The 25159-nt window shown below is 39.4% G+C and overlaps 1 protein-coding gene across 1 annotated transcript in view; it reads right to left on the bottom strand.

Annotated features, from left to right (window-relative positions):
* The window catches only part of fat2 (FAT atypical cadherin 2), a 104979-nt gene extending 97231 nt beyond the window's left edge, over positions 1-7748 (bottom strand). Inside the window, exon 1 of the mRNA XM_079352340.1 lies at positions 7517-7748. The gene's annotated coding sequence lies outside the window, so the exon portion shown is untranslated. The remainder of the gene's footprint in view (positions 1-7516) is intronic.
* Between the last annotated feature and the right edge of the window lie 17411 nt (positions 7749-25159).

Genomic DNA, 25159 nt, shown 5'->3' with positions numbered 1-25159 from the left:
GTATATCTGCCAATCTGTCTTTGTTAACCCAGCAGCATTTTATAATGGGGGGGGGGGGATATGAGAGTCAGCAGCTCACAGCAGGCCTCATCAGGCCCAGTGGCATACAGGTAATTATCTCCATATGTCTGCACAAAGGTTCTTCACCACTTTAATGTGGCCATACAGCAAAAGAAGAAAGTGGTATTGTAAAGGGAATTAAAGGATTGAAGGGTTTTCTTTTTCCTCTGAAAACTATACGCCATTATTAGTCCTCCCCCCAGCTCTGCAGCCAGCAGCGTTTATTCATCCCGGCAACCTGTTTCCTGGTTTTTGTGAAGTGATAACGCCCCCATTATCCAAAAGACAGGAAAGGAGAGGAGGCTGCCAGGAATCAGCTGAAATATAATATCCTAATAGTCACAGCAAGGTGCTGTTCTGGATGTAGGCGGTTCAAAGGAACCCCTCAAAATTAAATGTACCTTCCTCTTAATTAAAAACATGGGTTTATATATCACTCATTTTTATGCCTTTGCAGAAGTTCCTGTTAACCAGTATTTGTGTTCTTTGTGTGCCAACATATTTATTCAACCCAATAGATTGAGAGGGGCGCGCACCCCCGGCTGCGTCCTATATCTGAAGGGTCCTTCTGAGCATTAGTTCAACACCTGACAGCTGTGGCCAGCATTGCACTTGGTTAACTACAGCTTTATATTTACTTACACACACTGTCAACAACAACAACAATATTAGTTATAACATAAAATATCAGTGTTGATACGGATCTGAACTGAACAAAAAGTAGATCGGGGCATCTCTACGATTCACAAAGTCAAGAAAATTCCTGGTGTTGTTCCTAATCCTGATTTTTATCCATGTTCATCAAATAATAAAACACTTAAATGACTCTGTGTTACCAGTCCTGAGTTTACTTCAAACAGATACACAAAGCTTTAAATTGTCCTCACAGTCATCTACAACTCTTGTCTACCTTCCTATGTCACACATTGTTTATATAATGGAGGTAAAGGTTTAATATAGGGGTTAAAGTTTATTGTTGACCTTTGACTTCATGTAAGTTATGGACATAACACTGCAAACGTTTCCTCCACCTGAAACTAAAGTCACTTTCAGACCTTGATTTGCATAACTGTCAATGTTCAGCTTTCTCCCCATCTATAAATACAAAACATCCATCGTGTGTACGTTGGCACAATCTAACACAGTAATGAGTGTGTGCTGCAGTGATGGATGATGAAGCTTTACTCCATGTCAGTCTATTAAGTGCTCATTCTTGTATCAAGATGGGGAAAAGGGCCCAAATTTGTCAACTACAAAGGACCGGGGATGTTTCACTTCCCCTTTAAAGATTTACAGAGTGGCATAGTTGTCACTTTTGACATTTTCCAGTTAAGTGCGACAACTTAGTGGTACATTCGCTGCTCCCTTTCAGAGGAAAGGTTGTTTCACTGAGACATGCTTCTCTTTAGCATTTAAACTCTGTTAAAAGTTGCCTGGAGTCTGGAAAGTGTTGAGATTCCTTTGTGAATTATAAAACTCTGTGACCTACAACTTAAATGACTTAAAGTTTGTATAAACCAGCACCAAGGTCTCTAAGAATCCACTAAAGTGGGTAAAGTTTAGGGGCTTTGTCTTTCTCACCATCCTTGACAATGATACATTTATAATGAGTGATAATCCTCGAACAGCTCGGAGGTTTTACCAGTTCTTTGAATTGCCTGCAGTGTGTCGAGCATTTTGTGTTATCATCTGCACAACGCCACGTCCTGATATCTTGGTGTCCCACACAAATCCTTTGTGGGATTAAAGTCTATTTTACATTATGTGATTCCTGACAACATTGCAGCAGATTACGTTTATCTTTCAGGCATTGGTGTCCTTTACTTATCAGGGGGCAATTTATGTTAACTTTGTTGACTCACAAAGCGTGATGAGCATTAACTTAAAAAAGCATACACTTTACTACATACAAAACAAAGTGGCCTGATGACATCACAATGGAGCCGCAGAAACTCTTAAACTTGAATATATTGAAATACAGTAAATACAGATGAATAATGATGAACTGTCTTTCGGCTGTAAAGGCATTTTGTATCCTTAAAGTGTTTTTGCTTTAATTTTGCATAAAATATTTAAATAATTACATTTTGCAAAACAGATCTGGATGTATATAACAGGAAATGTGGAAAAATACTTGATTTATTTGGAGGGTTTTGGTGCATGTTTTCATTCAAACTTGTGCATGGACAAGAAAATGTGTTTTCTCTTTTAAATATAGCAAGGACTGTCTTTCATTTAAATATATACAAACATATATTTGTATAACTCCTTCATAGCGTGCTGTACTGTTGGGCTAAGTTTTACAAATGTGTGATGTCACGTGAGAGCTATTATTAGAAACCTAAATCTAGAAATCTTAAACTAAGAAATACAAAATAATAACCTGCTTCAAATTAATCAATGTAGGTTTTACTGAAACAGAAACTCTAACAAAGTTGTTGCTAAATGGACAGTGTTAGCGTCTCTCAGGTGATGAGTTTTGGTGTCCCAGCATTTTTTCTATCAGCAAAACACTACATTAAGTGAAGTCAGGAATCAAACATAAACAATTGTGTATAATTTGGCATGGAGAGAAAGAAAGCGATTTCACCTTTGGTCTGTTTAATTTATGTCAGAGAGGCTCTTCTCTACTTCTAGTTACATAAATTGTATTAGCAAATAAAGGCCCCCCCTTGTTCAATCCATTTAACCAGGGATGCACGTCAGTAAAAATTTGGCTAATTGTGTGGGCTAACAATTAATGAACCTTTCAATTGTTAATATTCAAAAGTGAAAACCATGCATATTTACAAAGTTTGTATGTCTTAGTTTGTCTTTGTCCTGACAATGTTATACACAAACACGTGTTAGCCTAACAGCCATCCGTGTTAAATATGTTGTGTTGAATATTAGTAACAGCCCCCACCCTGTAAATGCAGGTTTACCCCAGAACATTGTTTAGCAGAGATGGTCAGACCTGCTCATTATCCCCTACATGTTGTTGTTATGTCTATAAAAAGGCAATACTAGTGGGGGTTGTTCTTTATGTCAGGGGGAAAGACCTGTCAATCATCTCTTTTACAGCCTACTCATAAGAGCTGATGCCTACTGGGCCTCACAGACCACCATGACAGGAAAACAAAACAGTGGGTTGGTGATGTTGAAATCCAAATGAAACCGGAAGAAAACATCCGCCACGCTTCTCCTTGAGATTTTCTAGTGTAACGAAACCGATTCAAATCCGATGTTTGGAGGGACTTGACAAGCCTCCATCATTGTCCTTAGTCACTCGGACTTGTTCTCCTCTGTTCAAACTGCCTACCAGCCCTCAGCTTTCATTTAATTACTTCTTCCTGAGCGACTGTTATCAGCGGTCAGTGACTCTGACACTTGACCTCCTGTAGAACTGTCTGCAATTCATTTTCTCTTTTCCATGGATTAGCATGCATGGATAACATATTATTCCAACATTTCATGCAAGATTACTCTCAGGATCATAGGTGGGAGTCTTATGGCACAGAGACAGATATTATATTATCTGCAGAAACCCGTTCAACCCACAGCTCTATGCGTACCAAATTCAAAGTCTCATGTTATTAACCGAAAACTAAACTGTTACTTCCTTCAAAATAACACCTGTAAAAACACTCTGCAGTAAACTATTTTCAGATCAGACCTCCTGGACTATGTCAGGGTGGGTTTACAATGTTAACCCCTGTCTGGAGAGGGTTCAGGGTTCATAAAGGGCTTGGCCTCCAACCTGACCTCTCTCACGGAGCCTTTAACTGGAGTGGATATATCAGGTCTCGCTAACAGCTCTGAGCTGCTCTGGTCCGAAGGTACTTAACTCTATCACGGCTGCAGAGCTCTGATCCCCTGAGAAGTGTCTGTGAGAGGCTGTACAGCAACAGAGAAAAAACGCAGTCCAATCATCATCACACAGACTGGAATGGTTTGGGTTTGACAGTCATGGCGTTTTTATCTTTAAGTCAGCTTTAAAAAAGATGCTCCACATTTCCCATAAGGCTTTATTCTCTTCAACGATGTGAATAAATATTCTATTTTAGACTAAAAGCTTATCACGCTTCAGTGTAAGTGTATCAAGTATCATGCTTAAGTGCAGAGGAAGTGTCCAAGGAAAACAACATTGTATCCCGGAAATCAAATGTTGCTTTTGTAATCACTGTCTCAACCTAATCTCTACCTCCCTGCATATGTTTTCTTTTCAGTTTACACTTTAGTTTTAATAGACTCATGCTTTAGTTTCATAATGTAGATTTACCTTATTTGAGACTTAAGCTTTATTTCTGGATGTAAGGAGTACTTTTGGTTTGTCAGGGTTTATTTACTTCACATTAATTCCTTAGTAGCTCCATCTCCATTGTATCGTTTTTTGTGCATTACCATTAGAAAAGCAAAAGTCAGGTGTGACAAGGGCCTAGTGGTTGGGTCGCACCCCATATTCGGAGGCTATAGTCCACAAAAGGGCAACCCAGTTTTGATTTCATCCTGTGGCTACCTTCCCGCATGTCATTCCCAGCTGTCTCGCAACATGGTTTCCTACTGTATCCACAGTCCCAGCCAATGAAGACCATAAAATGAATCTTAAAAAAAAGAAGGCCAAAAGTCACACAAAAAATCATCAAAGCAACAGTAAAACATCAACTCACATGTTCATCAAGGACAGATAGCAGTTGTTGTCATTGGACTTTGGTGGCAATGAAAGGCTGATGTAGCAGCTTTTTCTGTTTAAAATAAAGGATCTTCCTCGAGAAATTGTTTATTGATGGATAGCCTCTTGAAATGAACCATCTTGCCTTTTAAGGGGGTCCAACACCAAAAACAGTGCAGTGTGAGACAGACATAGTAACGTACAACATACACACCCAGCCGCCCACATATCCCTCCCGCCAAGCCACAGCGCCTTCACAAAACGATCTGGGGTCGATACACATAATGAAATACAATGCAATCAAGAAATCAAAAGATACAGTATTAAAGGGGAGCAAGAGGACATTACCAATAGTAGCACTCTCTAACTCTTCTTACTCTTTCAGTAATGTTGTTAGACGCTTAGAATACTAATCTGAGCCTTTCAGTGACAAAAACAACACCCCAAGACCATAATAGAGCCCCAGTTTAGAAACGCTGAAAGATGGACGTAAGCATCATGGTAGTTATGATTAAAAATCAATCGAATCCCCCTGCCCAACAGAAATTGTGAAGTAAATGTCAATGGTACGTATAGCAAGCACAAGTTGATAATTCTCCTTGCTAGCATTTTTGTCTCAGTCTACAGACTGACCACAAACAAACAATCTGAGCTCCTCTGACTTTCACAACATTCACAGTGAATTCTTTTAAGCCCAAACCCTTGTGATCTACTTGTGATTGCTTCTCATAGGAGCCATGTGTTTCTGCTATTCTTACCCAGGTTTACCTCCTAAAAGAGATCTCTGAGGTTAAATAAACAGTTTTACAGTTTGCTTGAAGGAGAACACAGGGGACACATTTCCACGCTCTTAAAGTGTCGTTTTGGATAAACTAAAAACTGCCATAAAATGTTTGTTGTGATAGAAATGTTTGGGGAATGAGACCTCTGGTCACTGTGAGAGTAAATGTTTATTTGGACTTTATTTAAATAGCTTGTTTTTATCATATTGGTGTTATAACCATAAACAGCAATAAGTCGCAGTGTTTAAGCACATCACAACTCGCCCTCTCATTTTACAACCAGCACAAATGATACTTCATAAAACCATACGGGTGAAGACACGGCATCCCCTTCTCCGTCCAGGGTCAGGTTGTGTCATGAGAAAGAGGGAGGGGTCTTTTTAAAGATAACTGTCCCTCCATAAACACACACACACACACACACACACACACACACACACACACATTTTAAGGGTCACTTAGGCCTCACCACACATATCATAATTACAGGGAGGGTCAGAGATGTCTAAGGAGCGTTTCCAGTTAGCAACTTCAGCCTGTCAGTCACTTAGACGATCTGATGGTTGTTTTTTTTCTTTTCTTTATCAGACTGTGTTGAATGTGTAGATTGGGTAGTTATGTGAATTATTTGGACTTAAAGTGTGTGTTTGTGTGTTTTTCACATCCTTGTCCCCTCATGTCGCACCCTTGTTGTTGTGTTTTCAGACTTTTCTTGTCTAATTTCCTAACTCTCCCTGCAGCTTTAACTGTTTCAGACAGTAACTCAGTCAGTTGAAGGGTCCAGCAGCCTAATTGCATCAGGGTAATATCCACCCGTGCTTTCTGACGGGCACTTTCATTCATCCTTCCTGCTGGAGCCTGGACTTTATCTCAGCTGCTTCAAGCTACCGTGTTATCTTCACTGCCATTAATGAGCTTCTATTAAATTGCCCATCAGATCGTTTAAAAGGCTTCTTGTGCACACTGAATGGTTTGCACGTGCTTGAATGTAGAATTTCCTGAAAAAACTCGCCTTAATGGGGAAATTAAACTGACTTGACCCTACTTTAACACATTATACTGTATTATCGGAGATGTGGTGTTTCTGCAGGGTGATAAAAACCAATTATGTGCCTAAAAGCTTTTATATTATGTCCAAAAATAGCATAGTGTCAGGCAACTTTAAGGCTAAATGAGGTTCAGGAAAATATGCCAGTAGTTTCCCTTTCCCATCATTTGCAAAACAACTACCTGCATGTCGCTCTCCATTATGGAAAGTTATGTTGAAAGAAATGAATTGGTCAGTGCTCTAAGGTTATCTCGACACCCCATCCATCACAAGTGCCATCCTCTATTTCAGAGCCCTCATTGGGAAGTGACAGGACTCTTTAAGAGAAGGGTAAAACTCCTGACCTGTCTGAAAGCTGTTTCTCTTCCTGTCATTGCAAAACATCTCAGGTATATGCATCATCATCACTGCAAAGAAAATTATTGCACAATTTCACCCCACACGGAGGAGAAAAAGGGAGGGCCGAAAACGTCTAAACACCAGAAGCTCAGCTGCATGTGTTGACATGTGCCTTCTTTCACTGCTCCCTGCCTCGCCTCCTACACTACTTAAGGCTAAAACTGTCAGAAATAAAAGCCTCCAAATATATCATTTAACTTCCACAAAGTCTTTCTCTTTTGGTTAATGTAAAGCAAACTGCTAGACTGACTGGTTATCTTTAACCTCACACCTTTTCTTGCAGCAATTTTTGTCAAAATGGATCAATTAAGCTACAACATAGGAACCTCAAGTGTAAAAAGAGAGAGACGTGTGATACTAAACAAGAAGCAAAATGTGCAGCATCTTCAAATGTTTCCAGATTTTTGTGCTGCAAGAAAAGTTGAGATCTTCTGAAACACGTCTACTCTGTTTACATGTTCTTCTCTGCAGTGTTTAGTAATAAAGTTATACTAAATAGTGGTGTTCTACTCCACTATAAACAGCAGTGTGAAGTGGACTGAAGCCACATGTCAATGAACCACAAGCAAAACTTACCTCAGGTCCAGTTGAGTGACTCTTCCAGGAATATGTGTCTCTTTTTTTCCTCCTCCTTACACTTCAGGAACTTTAAAAATCCTTTGACAGGCCGGCAACAACCGGAGTATTTCCATCGTGGTTTAAAGTAAAGTCCAGGAGGAAGAACAAGAAGGGTTTATCAAGTTGAAACAAAACCTACAGAATCATGGAGAGGGTTTGAACAGACGCTAACTTCAACTTCAGCGTCTTCAAAGACTCTGAACCAAAGTGCTGCTGAGACACCTCAACACTCCCTCAGGATCCCATCTCCACCCACTTCTCACACTGTCCCTCCTCTTGTTGACACACACACACACACACACACACACACACACACACACACACACACACACAGACACACACACACACACACACACGCACGCACACTCCATGTGCCCAGATTGTGGGCTGTGCTCCCCCTTCTCTTGCCTGTGGGCTCTGGCCTCTGGGCCTTGGCCAGGACTGTGCAACCGGGTGTGTTGCAAGTATGAATGTGTTTGTGCGTGTGTGTGTGTGTGTGTGTGTGTGTGTGTGTGTATTTAGTGTCTGATGATATTGTTATATCATATATTGTCGATATAAAACATGTAAAGTATTTGTACGCCTATGTCTTATACCTTGTAGTTTAAAAATACTTAATTGACACAAAACTGGTAAACTATTAAATGTTTTGCATAATAGTAATAATAATAATTATACATTTGTTTTATATAGCACTTTTCTAAATACCCAAAGACACATTGACAAAGAAAAAAAGAAAACCAACATAACAATGTGAAACACAGGCTATTTGTGGATAATCTTTGTGAAATATCAAATTAGTCATTTACTACTGATTGTTTGTTAAATCAAGGGAATTTTCACATTCTATGTCCATGCAAATACTCACTAAAATATTTTCATTCTTGTCAACAGCACAGGAGCTATGTATTGCTGTGACAACAAGCAAAGCACCTCACCACGCTGTCCCCCAAACCTGCCACCATACTATAGTGATTGTACCACTCCCCACATAGATACATTCATGGATCCAAAATGTGAGCTAAAGAGAGAGGATGGTGGTGTAACTTCAGCTGTATTCATTTTGAAAAATATGGTCAAATGAATTTTGCAAAACATGTGACCTTTAAGGGCCATCTGTGACCTCTAAGGACACAAACATTCTTTATAACTGTAGCAAATAAAAACACACTTTGGAGTCACTTTAACTCAATGACAGGCACACAGACTCCCCACTTACACAAATCCTCATCTTATCTCACCATCGTTTATTCAGTGTCTGTTTGAAGGGAGATGACGGTAAACACAAACTCTTCATTTAGACACTAGTTCAAAGTTAAGATTTTCCAGCATTGGCCAATTAATAGCTGACCAACAGTTTTCAATGACCCAAAGTTACAAGATGTCAGAAGACATTGTATTCAATCCTTTCAAAGTACAGTGCTGTATGTTCCTCTCTGGCATTACTCCTGTTTGTGTTCTCTGACTAATTGTTTAGCTGTCTGTTCCGAAGTTTAGAGAATAAAAGTTTACTCATTTCAGGTCGCACTCTTGCTAGTACCGTATTCAAGCATGGTACTCTTCCTCGAGGTCAGAGGTCTTTGGTCAAATCTACGACTATAAAGGATTACGACGTGATGATTTGTGAACAAGCGGCCTCCCTACTCAAGCTTAGCTGGGCCTGGAGCGATGTAAGTGCAGGTCAGCAGATGACTGGGGAGGGGGGACAGTCATACCTCGGCACAGTATGAGTGCCTAATGTGAGTTCGCCCTCAGTCTATCTGTAAAATTTAACCCGGTTTCTGCTTCTTGAAATTGGAAATGGAGTGGCCTGCTTTGTCATTTGACTGTCTTAATCTGTCATGCTAAAGAGTCTTTGGATGAAGTTTAACCAGTAATGAAAATACATCAGGAGCTCAAAGTTGCTTCAGAAAACTAAGAAAATACCAAGATTTTATTTCTTTAAAGTTAAGTGAAAAAAAACAAAACATTAAAGATATAAAAAGATAAAAACTGTTTGTCTGTCAGAACAAAGGAAAAATGTTGCTTTGTGCATTCATCAGTCCAGACCTAAAAATATATATTTTCAGTTGGCAATAATAGAAAAGAAAGCGGCCATTGTTTATAAGCTACAGACAGAAAGTTCTAGCTTTATTGGCTAATTATGTTATCTTAAAAAAACAAACAAAAAAAGCAACAGGTTAATTATATGTAAATGAGGGTGATAGTAATCTGTCGCCTCTTGTCTGTTCTCTTGCTGACCAGTCGTCTGGTTGTCTTCATGTGACTCATAAGTAATTCATAGCACTATATCTTCTTCTACCCATCTCAACATAATGCAGAGAGGAGTGGGGGTAATTAGCTGTGTTGAAGTCGCAGCAGAAACTCAACAGGCTTTGTTGGGTAAACACAACAAAAAAAACGAGTGGCTCTCAAACGGCTGGCTCGGGGCCATGAATGTGGTGAGGAGCTTCATGTGGGTGTGGGCTGTATGTAATCTATACCGAGAGAGAATTAAGAGAAGTTAAGGCATTTCTGTCTTATCAAGATTAAAGAGCAAAGAATTTAAAAACTCCTGACACACCTGAGGCACCGTCTACAGTAGACCGTCCATCTTTCAAAGACATGAGACTGAAGAAGGGATCAAGTTAACGTCATAGAAATGAAATGAAACGCAGTAATTCATCATCGTAAGTACTAGAAAAATGTTTGCCCGTGCTCTTTTCTGTCATCACCGAGCAGAGAGAAAGCTCACTCAGCCTTGGATAGTTGTTTGAGAAGCGGCCTGATAAAATAAAACCTCCTGCAGATCCCGTAAATTAAGAGTCATTTGTGTGGCACAGCTTGAAAAATCTGCTTTAATACCAATGTTATGTTCGTGCCAGATGTCTTCAAACAGAAGAAAGATTCTCCTCAGTCTGTGGAGACCTGACAGACTGTGCGAGACAGGCTGGATTTTCTATACAGGATGTCTATTTAAAGAAAAGTTTGAGGATGTTAAGTTTAAATCTGATAGGTAACTTTTTTTTTTCTACCTCAGATCTCACAGTGGAAAAAACTCCCTCTAAGGGTGGCGCATGTGAAAGGCAGTTGAAAATGACGTAGATGGTTGTCAATCTTTTTGATTCATAGGTTTGGTCTGATGTTCAAATTTGGATCATGTCAGTAAACTTGCTATAGAGTCCTTATAACAAATTAATCTTACATTGTGAGCTATACTCAGTTGGAAATACTGGGGGTTTGTTGCTATGGCAAATGTTGCCAGGTTAAGTCATTAAAAAAAGCTGAAAGGGAAATAATTTAGATATTAATTAATTTATGTTTTGGAAAATAGTTTTTTTCTTCCTTTCTTCCTATAGTTTAATTCTTCCACAATGTCTGTCATGATCACCTAAAAACACCTACTCACTTAATGATATCAATGAATGATAATAATGATGGTAATATTACAGATTAAGATATTTAGCATGGTTTTGATGCTGATTAGAACTCAAGAGTACCTGTCGATGTTGTGCTTCACCTCTGTGCACTGCCTGTCTCTTTATGATGTTTTTTTTTCCTTCTTTTGTTGCACTTACTCTCTTTTGTGAAGGCTTTAAAAAAATACAATTTTCAGTCATGTATGCTTAGCCAAAAGCTTCTCACAAGAGAACACTGTCTAAATCACACAAATATGTTTAAATATGTTGGTATTGTAACACTTGAACTTCTGTTTTTGTTGCAATGGCATCTATATCTCTTGACTTACTGGTATTATATATATCAGAGGAAGAAATGGTCAGCTAAGGAAATTTGAAATTTAAGCCATAAAATGGGGCAGCTGGGGCTCAGCTGGTAGAGTCGGTCGTCCCCCAACTGGAAGGTTTGGGGTTCGATCCTTAGCTACTGCAGGTAGTGTATCCTTGGGCAAAACACCCAACCCTAAAAAAGAGAGAAGGAAGCAGAATTACAAAAGAAGAAATCGAGCTCAGATGAAAAAACAGTCAGCACTGACACTGAAAACACGCTGTAGAAAATATCTACCATTATCTCAGAGGCCAAAACCAAATTCAACTCAACTTTTAGTGTGCACCAACCTGAATAATTATGAACTGGATGGGCAATTTAGTGCATTGTGCTCTTTAATTATCTGTATTGGAAATAATATAGCCCATCTTTGAGGCAGAAAAAAATATATATTTTGAAATGTACTGTAAACTGTAAAAAATATCTGTGTTGAGCCATGAAATATCCCTTTAAAGCTGGAACAGAAGGAGAGCAGAAGCTTCCCCGAGGCTCTCCACCATTTTCCAGGCCAAAAGGTGGAGCGAGAGCATGATACAGGGGAGGAGAGAGAGGGGACACAGGGACCTGTGGAGGGAGAGAGAGAGGAGTGGTGGGTGGGTGGGAATGAAAGAGGGCATAAAGTGGGATGATGAGGTAAATGTAGGAAAAAATGTTCAGAAATCATTGTAGAAAAAAGAAAAAGCAAAGAAGGAGAAGAACTGTAAAAGGAGGGGTGGGTAATGAGAGAAAAGAGAAAAAAAAGGTGACAAAGGTAAACGTGAAACAGAAGCTGATGACGATAACAAATGCAGGAGGGTGATGGAGAGTGTGTTAGAAAAGAAAGACAATAAATGAAGGCCTTCAGACACGAGGGTAAAGAGAACGTATGAGATAAAAAGGAGGGCATCAAAATGGATCAAAGACAGGTTTTTTAAGACAACGTGATGGACAGACAGTTGGAGAGGAGGACAGATGAACATAGGGAGGAGAAGAAGAGGAGGGAGGAGGTCTGCTTCTAGAAATAAACACCAACAGAAGGTGGGCATGGAGCCACCGGCAGCAGGTGAACCTGAGTAAAGAGCAGGCGAGCCTGGAGGAAATGAAAGCTCAAATCCACCTTATGTAACCCCCTGATGCTGCCTCATGCTGCTCTATCCATACTGCTCAACATTTACATTTACACCAGGGGTCATCGTGCACACGCTCCTGTTCTGACCGGTTTACAGCAGAACAAAATGTCTCCGCATATGAAAATATCAACACAAATGTCAGCTAATCTGTGTTTATCCCCTCAATCTGTGTTTAAACACACCAGCCTTGTTGTGGTTTCTTTTTAATCGCTAACAGTCCCACAAGGGGGAATCAATACGGCAAAGAGGAAACACAAACCAAATTTTTATACAAAAACAGGAAAGGGAAAACAATTACGGCTCACATTTATTGAGCGTGCCAGACGAAATTGGTGCTTAAACTGGCACAGAAGTTTTATTGAATATTTACGTGAAGCTGTATGAAAGGGTATCTTTACTGTCATAACTGTTCTCCCATGTTAGGAGAAGCAATCCATCTTGACTTCAAAAATGACACAGGAGGTGGTATTACAAAATCAAAAGGAATCCAGTAGTTCCACAATTCCCCCCTCTGGGAATAATAAAATATAACATGAAAATAAATAAATAAATAAATATAATATTTATATAATATAATAATATAAATGTAATATATATATAAGCGAGCAGCAAGTATGAAGCCAATGTGGGAGTGGAAAAATCTGAAGTTCATCGAACCTCCGCTTGAGGCTGGCTGCAGAAGCACCTGATATCATATGCACACCCTTACACAAAATCCATCTTTTGGGAATTAAATTAACATGTTTCCAGCCTGTACTGGCTGATATACGTGCATACATTTCCAGGTGCATCATGATTTAGAAAGGGAACATCAGTTCAGATTTCGTAAGCAGGTGCGCTTATGAAATCTGAACTATTTTATGTGCATGCCATTTCTGGGTTTTTGGTACATTTTTCGTTTCTACACACAGTTTCATAAATGAGAAACATGGTGCACTGTGCTGCAGTCATCTGCCCCAGAGGTAAAACAGAACAACAGTAAGGTCTTGATTTGACTGTTAAAGTATCAGTTTATTTACTAAACCCGTTGTAACCATGAGTTTAAATCCATCATTCACTTGATTCTAAATCAAAAGGTTCAACTCTGTGTTTCTTCTTTTATTTTGTCAACCAATTGACTTAATTTGTTTTAATGTTGTCCTTATGAACATTTTCACAAGAACCTGTACCACAAGAAGGGTAGATTTAAAGTTTTCTCACTGATCAAATCTCCTCATTAACAGTCAGCTGAATGATTGAAACCACTGGTGTGGTTTGGCTTCAATTCTCTGCACATTTAAAAAGAGCCACTGTTGTCCACATTCTGCAACAAAAAGTCACACCTGCACCTACATAAATACTGTTTGCATTTCCAAAGTAAGTGAGAAGGGGTGATTAAATGCTCATTTGATAAGTTGTAACATTTTGCTTTCATTACGGCCTAAAAATAATACACATACCAGTATACACGCAGAGGCAGCTTTGGCCAAATGATGATTCTGTTTCTAATCCATTGTTGTTTTTTTCTTTCTGTAATTTCAAACAGGAGCATGATGGAAACATATTTTAACAGAGATCTAGGTGTCTGCAAAGAGTAGGCTACCTGCAAAGAACCACGTTTTTTACATGCCAGTGTCAGTCTATAGCTGCTATAGGAAGAATTAAGGTGATTTACTGTTTCTCCTAAGGCAAACTAATTGGACCTTAATAACCAGCCTTGGTAATGATGAAAGATGACAGAAGCAGAATTGTCTTCTTTAGTTCAACTGGATGACAAACTCCAAGTGGAGCCAAAGCCAGTCAGAGTGGTGCGGCCCATCACGAGGTCAGCTCCGAGTTCATCGGTTCAGCTACCTCCTGTTCATGTTCCACCTTGTCGCCTGCAGATCGATGGATAGTGAAAGGAAGACTGTCACCACGTGTCGACACAAGCAGCTTGCAGGTGAAGTAATGGACGGAGGCTTCAGGGTTTTAAAAAGGCCTCAGCTGACCTTTTTTTGTGTGTTGATGTATCCATCAACAGGCCAACTTTGACTCGCCTGTCAGAGGTGACAAGGAATTTGGGGTCTGCAGTAGGACAAGGATCGGGGGAGAAAATCAGTCAAACAATGCAAATTCTTTCACAGATTTTTTTTTTTCGACCAATTGTCATCCAAAAGTCTCTGAGGTTTAAAAGCCTTGTCATTATTCTGACTTATTTAATTGCACTAACTCAGTTTTTTTTATTTAGAACCTCAGTTGATGTGTAAATATATGTTGTCACAAGTAAAAACTTTTTCATTATCACAGCAACACAAAAAAAGCCTGATATTTGGTAATGTCTTGCTTTTTTCAGCTAAACTTCTGCACACTATCTTACTTAAATTTGCGTACCTAAATGAATGTTTAATTTTTTTTGTGCTGTCTCTCTCCCTCTAACTTGTTGCAAACAACAACCCTGTAAAACTTAATATATGTAGTTTAAAGCTTCATCACTTCTCATTTTGACAACCTTAGTCTAAAGTTTTTTGGCACACGTTTCTTGTATAGTATATTCTAGTTCCCAAAGTCCCACGAGATAAAGCCTGATAAAGATCAGACCTGAATTCCTCCGAACAAAAGCATATCATGATCGTCATAGTAGGTGATCTTTGCTTTTATAAAACCACAACATGCTTCGATTTGTGAATAAACTGAGATATATGGTATAACTTTAAAACGTGTTCATTCAGAACTCTCCACATATACCTCCCCATATAGCTTTTAAAAAAGTAAGTGAAGCAATAAAGAGCCACAGGACACTGTTAGGAAATCAACATTTGCAGTGAAGTGAATGAATTATCTCTTGTTCTGTAACCTCTCCCACTCTCTGCAGGCTGTGAAGTAATAACCCGCATTGGGAAAAGCTTTGATTTACAGTGTTTGCCCACACCTCACTTAGCGCCTGCCCTGGCTGGCTGATAACGATCAGCAAAAGGCTGAAAAAAAACAGACTTGTTCAACTGACATGAAGAGGAAGACACCATATTTATGTAGAGGCATGTTCAGGGCTGACTATAAAACCATCAATTATCATTTCAGTTCATCTTCATTTTCTTGTTAATGATGTCTTAGCTTAGAGGCTAACTCTATCCTCTGCCTTGGTGCTGTCTCATTGCAAAACTTTTTATGCATGAGCTCCAAGTTCAAAGTTAAATATAGCTTGATCTTTATGAGAAAAAAATCAACAGACTCGAGTAATACAACCAACCAATTCACTTCATTATCAAAGACTGAAAAGACTGCAAACTGAGCCAACTTACAAATGTTATCCTTTCCCTGCTAAACATCTTCTCCAGTTTGAATCACGTTGTGGTGCATTAAAACAACAATCTGAACAATCTGCATCATGTGTATCTTGGATTGCGTAGTTTATGTGTAAAGAAGGAGGGCAGGCTTGATCTCATCTTGAACCTCTTGGTGACAACCAATCCGGCCGGCCACTGGGTGCTCCTGTCTGTTTTCTGCTCCATGCTGCAGGAAGGGGTTGGCTTGGGAGGCGGCATTTCACTACATGCAAAAATATTTCATAAAAAAATATATATATATATATAATATGAAAATGAAAATATTTTAGGAACTCAAAAAATGTTTCACAGTTGCTTTCTGCTTCCCTAACCCTTGACGATCCTTCTATGTTTCTGCTTCGTTTTTAAGAGTTTCTGTCTTTACCTTTAAAACTAAATGTTGGGAGATGATCAACAAAGATGGGCTCCCATCATTCTCCACAAAACGTCCTCTTTGTCCATCCTGTCAACCACTCTTTTATCCATCTGACTCCACAAGTACTGTATGCTGAGAGACGGAGAGTGAGACAAGATAAATAAAAAAGAAAGATGTGAATGGAAGACAGACGGAGAGAGGCATGCTGGGACAGATCGTGTGCTGAACCATCACTTTTCTGGCTACAGTAGGGGAAAGGTTATACTGACAGGAGCAGAGAGAACAAGAGTTCATGTATTCACCTGTGCAAAGACATTTACATGTACATACTGTATGCAGCACAAGGATGGGCGCCAGGACTGTCACAACTGTACAACTAAGGTAACAAGGTTTTCTGATATTTAAAGTAGAACACAAATAGTCTCCATGTGTCTTTATCAAGTGATTGTGAAATCTGTTGTTGATGCGAATGTACAGTAACTGAGCCTCAATGTATTTGAACCTTATAATGCAGCTTATATTATTCATGTCGCAGAGATTTTTAAAAGTCTGTTCCTCTGTGCATCCTGGAGTCTGTCTGTCTCAAACACCTTGTGTCTGTGTTCCTCACAGGTCAAGGCTAGGAAGGCCTTCAGCAGACGGATACTCCTGTGTCTCAGCAGGTTCATCATTTCCCTCCCCGCTGACTGTTCCAGTTTCAGACAAAGACACTCTTTCTTTCAGTTGTTATCACGTCCTCACTGCGCACAAGACAGGAAATAGTTTTCTTCTCTACGTATCAACAACCCACACTTGAGCCACCTGGACATACACTGTTAAAATGTTCTGTCAGGAATTCAAAAAAGAAGTTTCAAGACGTTCTCTGGTTGATACACAGGCGTGCAAAGTCTGCAACTTTTTTCGTCGCACTGTTGAAGGTCTTATGGCTGATAATAATTTGAACCATCAGAGTATTAAGAACTTGCAAAGGAACAGTAGGCACCTCTTTTTAATGAGCCTATGAATTTGTCAGAGTGGGTCATCTATCTGTCTTGTAATCTGCATGTCATCCACTTATGATCCTAGATCAGACAATGAGGTATTTGCACAAGTACTGCAGAGAAAGGCAGTTTATCTTTGTTTTGTTTTGGACGTTTTTCTCTTTATTGGATTGGACAGCTGAAGAGAGAGGGGAAGTTGTGGGAGGAGAGTTAGGGGGATGACACTCAGCGAAGGGCAGAGGTCGGATTCACAGCTGCTGCCACGGGGACTATAGTCCGTTTTCATGGGGCTCGAGTCATAAACAAAAAGCTAAGTGTAAGCCCTGAGTTTATCTATGTTAACCCCGACAACAATTGCACTGATCCTAAACGGTGTCTAGCAGACTCACCTGAATCAAATGGGTTTTGGGGGTAAGACACTTAGAAAATAAATCACCTTTTCCTGATTTATTTTTTTTTGCACACCATATACTCTGGTGAGTGTTCACAAAGAGTGAGGGTACAAAACAATACCGCTTGAGCCTACTGAAACCCTGTTTTACCTGTACTAATTTAATGCTCATAAAAAGGGAAGTGAAAAGTGAAAGTCCTCAGAGCAAATATGAAGAGGTGTTTTCAAAAATGTCCGAGGTAGAAAAAGCCTCAAAAACAGGACTTAGCTTACGAGTTGACTCCACAACATGGAATCCGATGCATAATTTCAGCTCTGTATCATCAAAGTAAATGGTAAATGGTCTCGAGCTTGTATAGCGCTTTTCTAGTCATTGGACTACTTAAAGTGGTTGGTCAGTGCAGGTCAGACCTACCCGTTCACACACTGATGGTAGAGGTTGTTTTGTAAAGGGACCATCAGAAGTAACTTATCCCATTAACACACATTTATTAGATGACCACGAAGCAGTGGGAGCAACTTCAGGTGAAGTATCTTGCAAAAGGACCCATCGGACATGTGGCTGCAGGAGCTGGGATATGAACCCCAGACGTTCCAGTTGAGAGACGACCCGCTCACTAGAGCCACAGCCACCCAATAGTCTACAAAGAATTGTGAGAGTATATATACTATTTGGATTGTGAACAAGCTGAAAACACAATTTGCCAAAGAGCTGGTATCTGCATGAGGTAGAGCTTTAATGTCTGGCATCATGCGGCTTTTATTGTAATTAAACAAACTGTGATCTTACAGGTGAGACGTCTTCAGTGTGTGTTACTGTCACACTGATGCTTTTTTGACTCTGCAGGGGTTACATCTGATTGGAGCTTCTACATTTAAGCTGCTGACAGCGAGGACCGCTGCAGTGAAACTCTGCAGAACAGCTTCAAAGCCTTCAGGCCAAACACTGACAGCCTGTGATATGAACAAAAAGCATTGTTGCTCCAGAACAACACATCCACCGAGGCACCAGATAGTGGAGCGTTCCACGTTTCCCCTCATGATAAGAACTGAATAAAACAAAGTACATGCCTTTTTTTTTTCCATCTTCTGCTCTCTGCTTTGGCTCTACTGTCACTGTGCCGACTCGGAGCTGATAACATTAAATTCACAGTTTAAATAGTTCAAACAAAGCTGTTTTTCTTCCTTTTCTTAGTCCCCATCGTGTGTGAATCAACAAATTCTGCTGCTGCAATGTGCACACTTAAATCTGCAAGTTTCAGATTATTTTAGAAACTTTAAAAACATTGCTATTTCTAAGGAACAATACCTCTTAAACTTTATCAAATTATAACAAAGAAGCTGACTTTGAACCATCAAAGACTTGCTGCTGGTTATGTTAGTGCATCCAAAAGTCAGGCTCAGAGAAAGAAAGTTGCGTAAACTCAAAGACTACAAGCTATTTATAATTAAATCTTAACAAAATACGACAACAGACTTTTCATTTCAAGCACATGGCCAACTTGAATTTCTCATAAAGCAAGGACAGAGGCTGGAGCTTGCCAATCAGTAAAGACAACATTGTTGGGTTTTAAAAGTTAAATGAACCAAGTTTAAACCCTTTTCAAAGCGTTGTTTTTTTGTGAGATTGCACTCTTCAGGGATCATGAGTGTGGATTGAGTGGTTTTATTTGAAATAAAAGTACTGTCCTGTTTGACTAAAAACAATCCCCCGTCTAATTTCTAATGTTTGGATGCTCTGCTTTGTGGGGTTTCTGTGAATCAGATGGTCACTGAATACAAGGAAACACATTCACACAGAACAGACAGCAAAGTAGAGACGCAGAGGGCCAGATGGACAGGCTGACAGAGACTGTGTGTTACTTATTAGTGAAGCATAACTGTGTCAGAACCAGCAGATCTGCTGGGAATATGCTCTTGTTTCCTGGGCCCTGCTGAGTTCACACACACAAACACACACACAGAGTGCAAACATAATGCATACACTCGCACGTGCACATGGACATACATTCAGGAGTTTTGGGCGGTGTTGTGCCTCCTGCTTCAGCACCATCTGCCTCTCTGATACATGAGCCTACACCAACACCCCTCGTCCTTCGACACACAAACACATACTAACACACACTTCAACTCGGGTTTCCATGTAGATCATCATTTACTGCGTTTATCCTCTCATTCGTCATTAAAGAGGGCCCTATTTTTAGTTTTAAACATTAAATCTGGCTCATAAATCATCTCACTGTAACACTGATTTAAAAGTCTCTTACTGATCATTCTGCTCCTGTGTGCTTATTTGCTGCATCGCTGCTGCTCCACTTGATTCCTGGACAAATACAAGATTCATTATTATCACCACCAGACCGTTTCTTACTTCTCCAGAGAAGCTCAATAACAGAATGTTTAAACAAAAAAAAGTCATTGTGGTCATATAAAAAAAGTAAATACAAGCATCCTCACAGCTGAACAAGAGCTGGTCCACATTAGTTCTACCTTGTAGGTTAGAAACAGCAGGAGAACCAAAGCCATGTGGTAGGGTGCTGTAACTTTATCTGGAGCCTCCATGTGAACAAGACAGGAAGAGGAAGTCTGAGGCAGGTATTAAGGCAGGTACACAACCAAGGTGGGATATGATGTATGATACGAGTTGAAATCAATCGATATTCGTTACCTTTTTGGATTCCACAGAAACAAAAATACAAGGCTGCAACATGGGATCATTTATGTCCTTCAGTGTTTCAAATGGAAAAAATGCATTGGCAAACTTTTATATTTCTACACTTTTGACAGTGTGTAGTTGTTGGCTCGCAATTTTTTTGATGAAGCAGTTAGCTTGTAAAAAGGTTGAAGCTTCAGTACTTTGCATTACTTTTGGTCATTTAATAACAGAGCTTGTATTGTTATAAATATCATGGTATCAAAAAGTATTGAAACATTTTGACAACCTTAGACCAAGGTCATTTACAGTCCAAGGGCTCAAACTCCACAGATAATTGACAGCGGGGTTACAGCATCTCCGCTCCGGATTCAAGGAGCCAAACCTTGAAGGAAATCAAAACTCAATGAGACACATCATTCCGCTACAGTACACTGGTTGATAATGGCCCGCCGACGTGGAGCAACACATTGACTCTGTGTAAACAGAAAAACATTAGGACCGCTAGGTGGACTGGAGCCATGAGACTTACGTGAGCAGTTATCTTCTGCATCAGAGTTTGCAGAAAACTTTAACTGATAAGAGTTATGATCTTATTTTTTTTAAGTCAGACACAAAAAAATACAGAAATTCGAGTCAAACGCTGACTGACTGCAACACCAGACTCGGACACCATATCTCTGAAGCCACCATGTCTGATTGAAATAAAACCCGGAGAACTGATGGGTCTACTTACTCGTAAACCCGCATCATTCATGGGAGACAACACGCTCTCTTGTTTTGTTTTTGGCATACCTTCAAATATTTGAGACTTGCTTTGCAGTCAAATGGGATTTTATTTTTTTCTCTATAATCCCATTTTTATTATCATATCAAGTTACTACCATTCCTTTCCCCTGTTTCTCTTTTCTAACCTGTTGCTAGCTCTCACTCTCTCTTTCATGCGCACACACACACAGCATGTCACTGAGCGCTGACCAGGCATCAGCTGGTCGGAGGATGATCAGAAGAACAGTGGCGAAATGTTGGCGAAGCGTGACCGTCCCTGCTGACTACACACCCAACACACACTTAACACACCTGCAGTGTTTTTTCAGAGACAGATTATGACAGGTTTATTGGGAGCTCTCTTTTTTTTAAATGAGGATATTGGCTAGTTTTTTTTTTCGTTTTTTTTTTCTTTCGTTTTTTTCTTTTCTGTTACGTCGAAGCTTAAATACCTGCCAGAGCAGAAACTGTTTTTTTCATGCAAATGAGCCTTTTATGAGCCATCTGAACTGCTGAACTTCTTCACACACATTTAGACTCAGTAAAAAAAAAAAAACCTGATGTGTTTTGTCATTTTACTGACAGGACTAATTGACATGCAGTCTGAATAATTGATCGAGAAAGGATTATATTCGGGTTACATGCTTCTTCTTAAGTGTGAAAATTACAAGAAATCATCTCTCTATATTTTAAAGTGCCAACATAACTACTTCAATATTTTACACTACTTTAAAGACAGAACCCATTAACCTACTAATTCATCTGGAGCTCCTTCTGCTGCTTTATTTACAGTGCAGTATTGCTGGAGGCCATAGACAGATACTTTCCTTACTCTTTTGAAGTATTATAATAACACTCGTGTGATCGATGTGATTAAAACAGAGAGACTCAAACAGGATATCTTGTATAACTATGTCAAATCTGACTCTTCTGATTTATCTATAAAGTCCTAAGTTCGCGTCTTTATCAATTCGAATGAGATGGAATTTCACTTAATTGTCCCTGAATCCGATCGTAGCTCGAGTGAATGGAAACGGATCGTCTTGTAAAGAAGAGATATAAAAGAATTTACATGTAATGTTCAGTTTCGAGGTACATTGTGCCTGTATTTATCTTAGGTAAGCTAATAGTGCTTCTTAGGCCCAAAGTGAACAATAAATAAAGCGTGCATGGGAATGTCATTTTCCTGCTATATGTTTGCCATTAAAGTTGCAAAACTGGCATGAAACAAAATAATGCAACGTGTGACAGAAGGAGGCAACAATTAACAACTTGCAGGGACATGGACATTTTTGAAACTTTCTCAGTCTTTAAAAACCTAAAATCCGGCTGACACTTCTGCTCATTGAAGTGATTCAAGTTTGATTTTAGGTTGGATTTAATTTTAGAGAACTGTTTGTTACAATAGAAACTTCATTATAGTCTTTGCCCAAAACTGAATTATCAGGTTTTCAGTATAAAATGAGCCTCATTGTTCTTTGTTGATGCTCTGTGGAGAGAAGATTAGATGTGGACAAGTTCGTTCTGATACCAGGAGCTCCGACAATATCGACAGTAAGTATTTTGGCAGCGCCGATTCTGCAGGCCGTGACGGGTCGGTGCAGACCTCTGAGTTATGGGAGCTGTCTGTTAGACACGATGAAAGGAGGAGATTCTTTCCCGTGTCCCCTTGATCTTCTCTATCTGTTCTTCCTCATGTTTCCATGTGTCTGTGTTCACACAAATCTCTCGGTTTTTTTCCCTGTTTCCTTTGGATCGCTCTTTCTAATCTTTCTCCTTTTCACAGCATTCATTCAACATAGTCCCTTTGTTCGCTGCTTAATCCCCCCTTTACACCTCTAAGAAAAGGCACTTTCAAGAAAAACGACAAAACTTTGACAAAGTTTAAACACTGCATGGCTAGACAGGTGACATAGAAGTAGGTGGTAGTCTGGATTTTCAGTTATACATGATTTTTGCTTCAACAGGAAAATAACTGTATAAAGTTTAAAACATTAAAAAAAACTTGTACGAAGCTTATGTTTCCAGGGAAGTGATAGAAATCAGGACTTTGTGATTGGAAATACTTCCTACAAATAATGTGGTGCAGAGATCTGGGAAGTCCCTCTTGTAATACCACAGCAGACGACATTGTCCTCGATGTCTTCAATCACAATGTAGATTTTATTATCAATGGATATCCATGTCGCATAACATGCACTGACAAGAGCAAACGTGCAAACAATGGAGCCCGGTGGAATCAGGACGTACTTTTTGAAAGCAGAGAGAAATAATGGGGGGCCAAATAAAGTGTAATGTATGTAAGGTGACCTTGGGTGACTTGAGAGGGACCATCAATCAAATAAAATGTATTATTATTATTATTATTATTATTATTATTATTAGCTGACAGTCCCTAAGACCTGACCAAAGAAGGTCAGAGGGATAAGGATATTTAGATTCAACTCCATACTTCAATTTTTAAGTTTTAATCATCCAGAATATTCAGAGCAAAGGTCACTTGCCTTGTGGTAAAAAAAGCAAAAAAAAAAGCAAAACACTGTGGATGATTAACATTTAATGATTGCTAAACAAAAAGAAGCCAATTCAGAGTGCCGATAGCCCCGCAGCTGTGTTGCGTGCCCCAAGTATAGAGGCTATAGTCGCAGTCTGTGGGTTTGAGTATGATCTCAGTAAATCCACTCAGGTTCATCACTGCAGTGTTTTTTTGTGTCTCTTGCATCGCTGATTTACCCTCTTTTATAGACAGATATTCTCTGCAGCCAAACACTGAAGATTTACAACCGTTAGGTTTCTAAAGTTGGACTGAAATGATGTCAATGGACTGCTGTGAGAGAATACAATTCCTGAATGAGAAGTTAGACGTAGGAAAGATTCAATAATATTAACACCCGTTTACCAACACAAATACAAAGGCTGAGTACCCAAAATGATGAAGTCTCTTGTTTGTTTGTTTTTAAATCTGCACACAACACTGAACATGTCCCTGATTGAAAATACTGATAAGTGTAACACAATAAAAAAAAAAAAAGTAACAAGGAGGATACCCTCTATATTTCATCCTAGTTATCAATATTAATCGAGGTGAAGTGTTTCGTGGTGCCTGATTCACCGTCTGTATTTTCGGGTGTTCTCATCATGTCGCTGCGTTTGGACATTTTGTGCGTCAGTCACTGTGCAGTGTAGCGCTCAAAGCAAACACTTAGCAGCTCTGGACTAAGCCACCTGATCCTTTATGTTTACATTGTGTCTTTCTCTCCAGCTCTTCACAAATGTCGTTATTTACCGACCGTTGGATTTGAACAGTCGTGGCGGTGTAGCATCAGGTTTGAGGCGACACAAACACACAGAGCGCAGATGAAGAGCGCTGCGTACAAACAAATCTAACTCCTTCTTGCATGTTCTCTGCAGAGCTGTAGACATATTTTCTTCTCTGAAGTGTGTCTGCTGTGAAACAATTAAAAAAAAAAATCTTATTTTCTTTTTTTCTGACAGCGACATCTACAGGCCCAGAGGTTGTTGTCATTACAAGGATGTAAGGTGAATGAAAGGACCTTTTAAATCCCTTTGAGGTATTGATGTAGGCAATGGGAAATTCAATACAGTATTGTGTGAAATAAAATAACTACTTCGATGTATGAATTTTTTTTTTAATCAAAGCCCTAACATACCAAACGTTATGCATCCTGTTGTATCGGAATTCACTTCATTATTTAAGACTCGTAACACCAAAACAGTAAATTTAGAAAACTCTACCAGTCCCTGCAGGTCACTTTAGTCAAGTGATGTTTTTTAGCAGTATCCGTCAGCAACTCATGTGCACCCAACACACGTGGTCCCCACTCTGTGGTCTGAAAATGAAAAATGTTCTTCACAGAAAACCAATTTCCCCCCTCCCTAACTCCCCCCCTGTTTTCAGTCGGGTTTTGTTGGGTGGAAATGGAAATTGTGTCTTTTTTTTTTCTCCCGTCTTTCTCCATTTTATAAAATGGGAACAACAATCATGTGTTATTCTTTGGAGGAGCACTTTGAGATATGACATGAAAATATGTGCACGATCATTTTTTTCCCTCACTCGAGAAGGACTTCAGAAATGTCTCAAGTGACAAAGCTTTTCAGGATTCAATTTTCAGACTGCAGGAAGAGGAGAAAATCTGCATCGTTTACACAAAGTTAAGAGAGCACATTCTCACGATTTGTTTATAACCATCAAATGATCGTTGCTTTATTTGTAAGAAATTATAGAAATGACGATTACCATGTTGTTACACTTTG

Source organism: Symphodus melops (assembly GCF_947650265.1).
Source record: "Symphodus melops genome assembly, chromosome: 9".
NCBI classification, from domain to species: Eukaryota; Metazoa; Chordata; class Actinopteri; order Labriformes; family Labridae; genus Symphodus; species Symphodus melops.
This window is presented reverse-complemented; position numbering and strand designations above follow the sequence as displayed.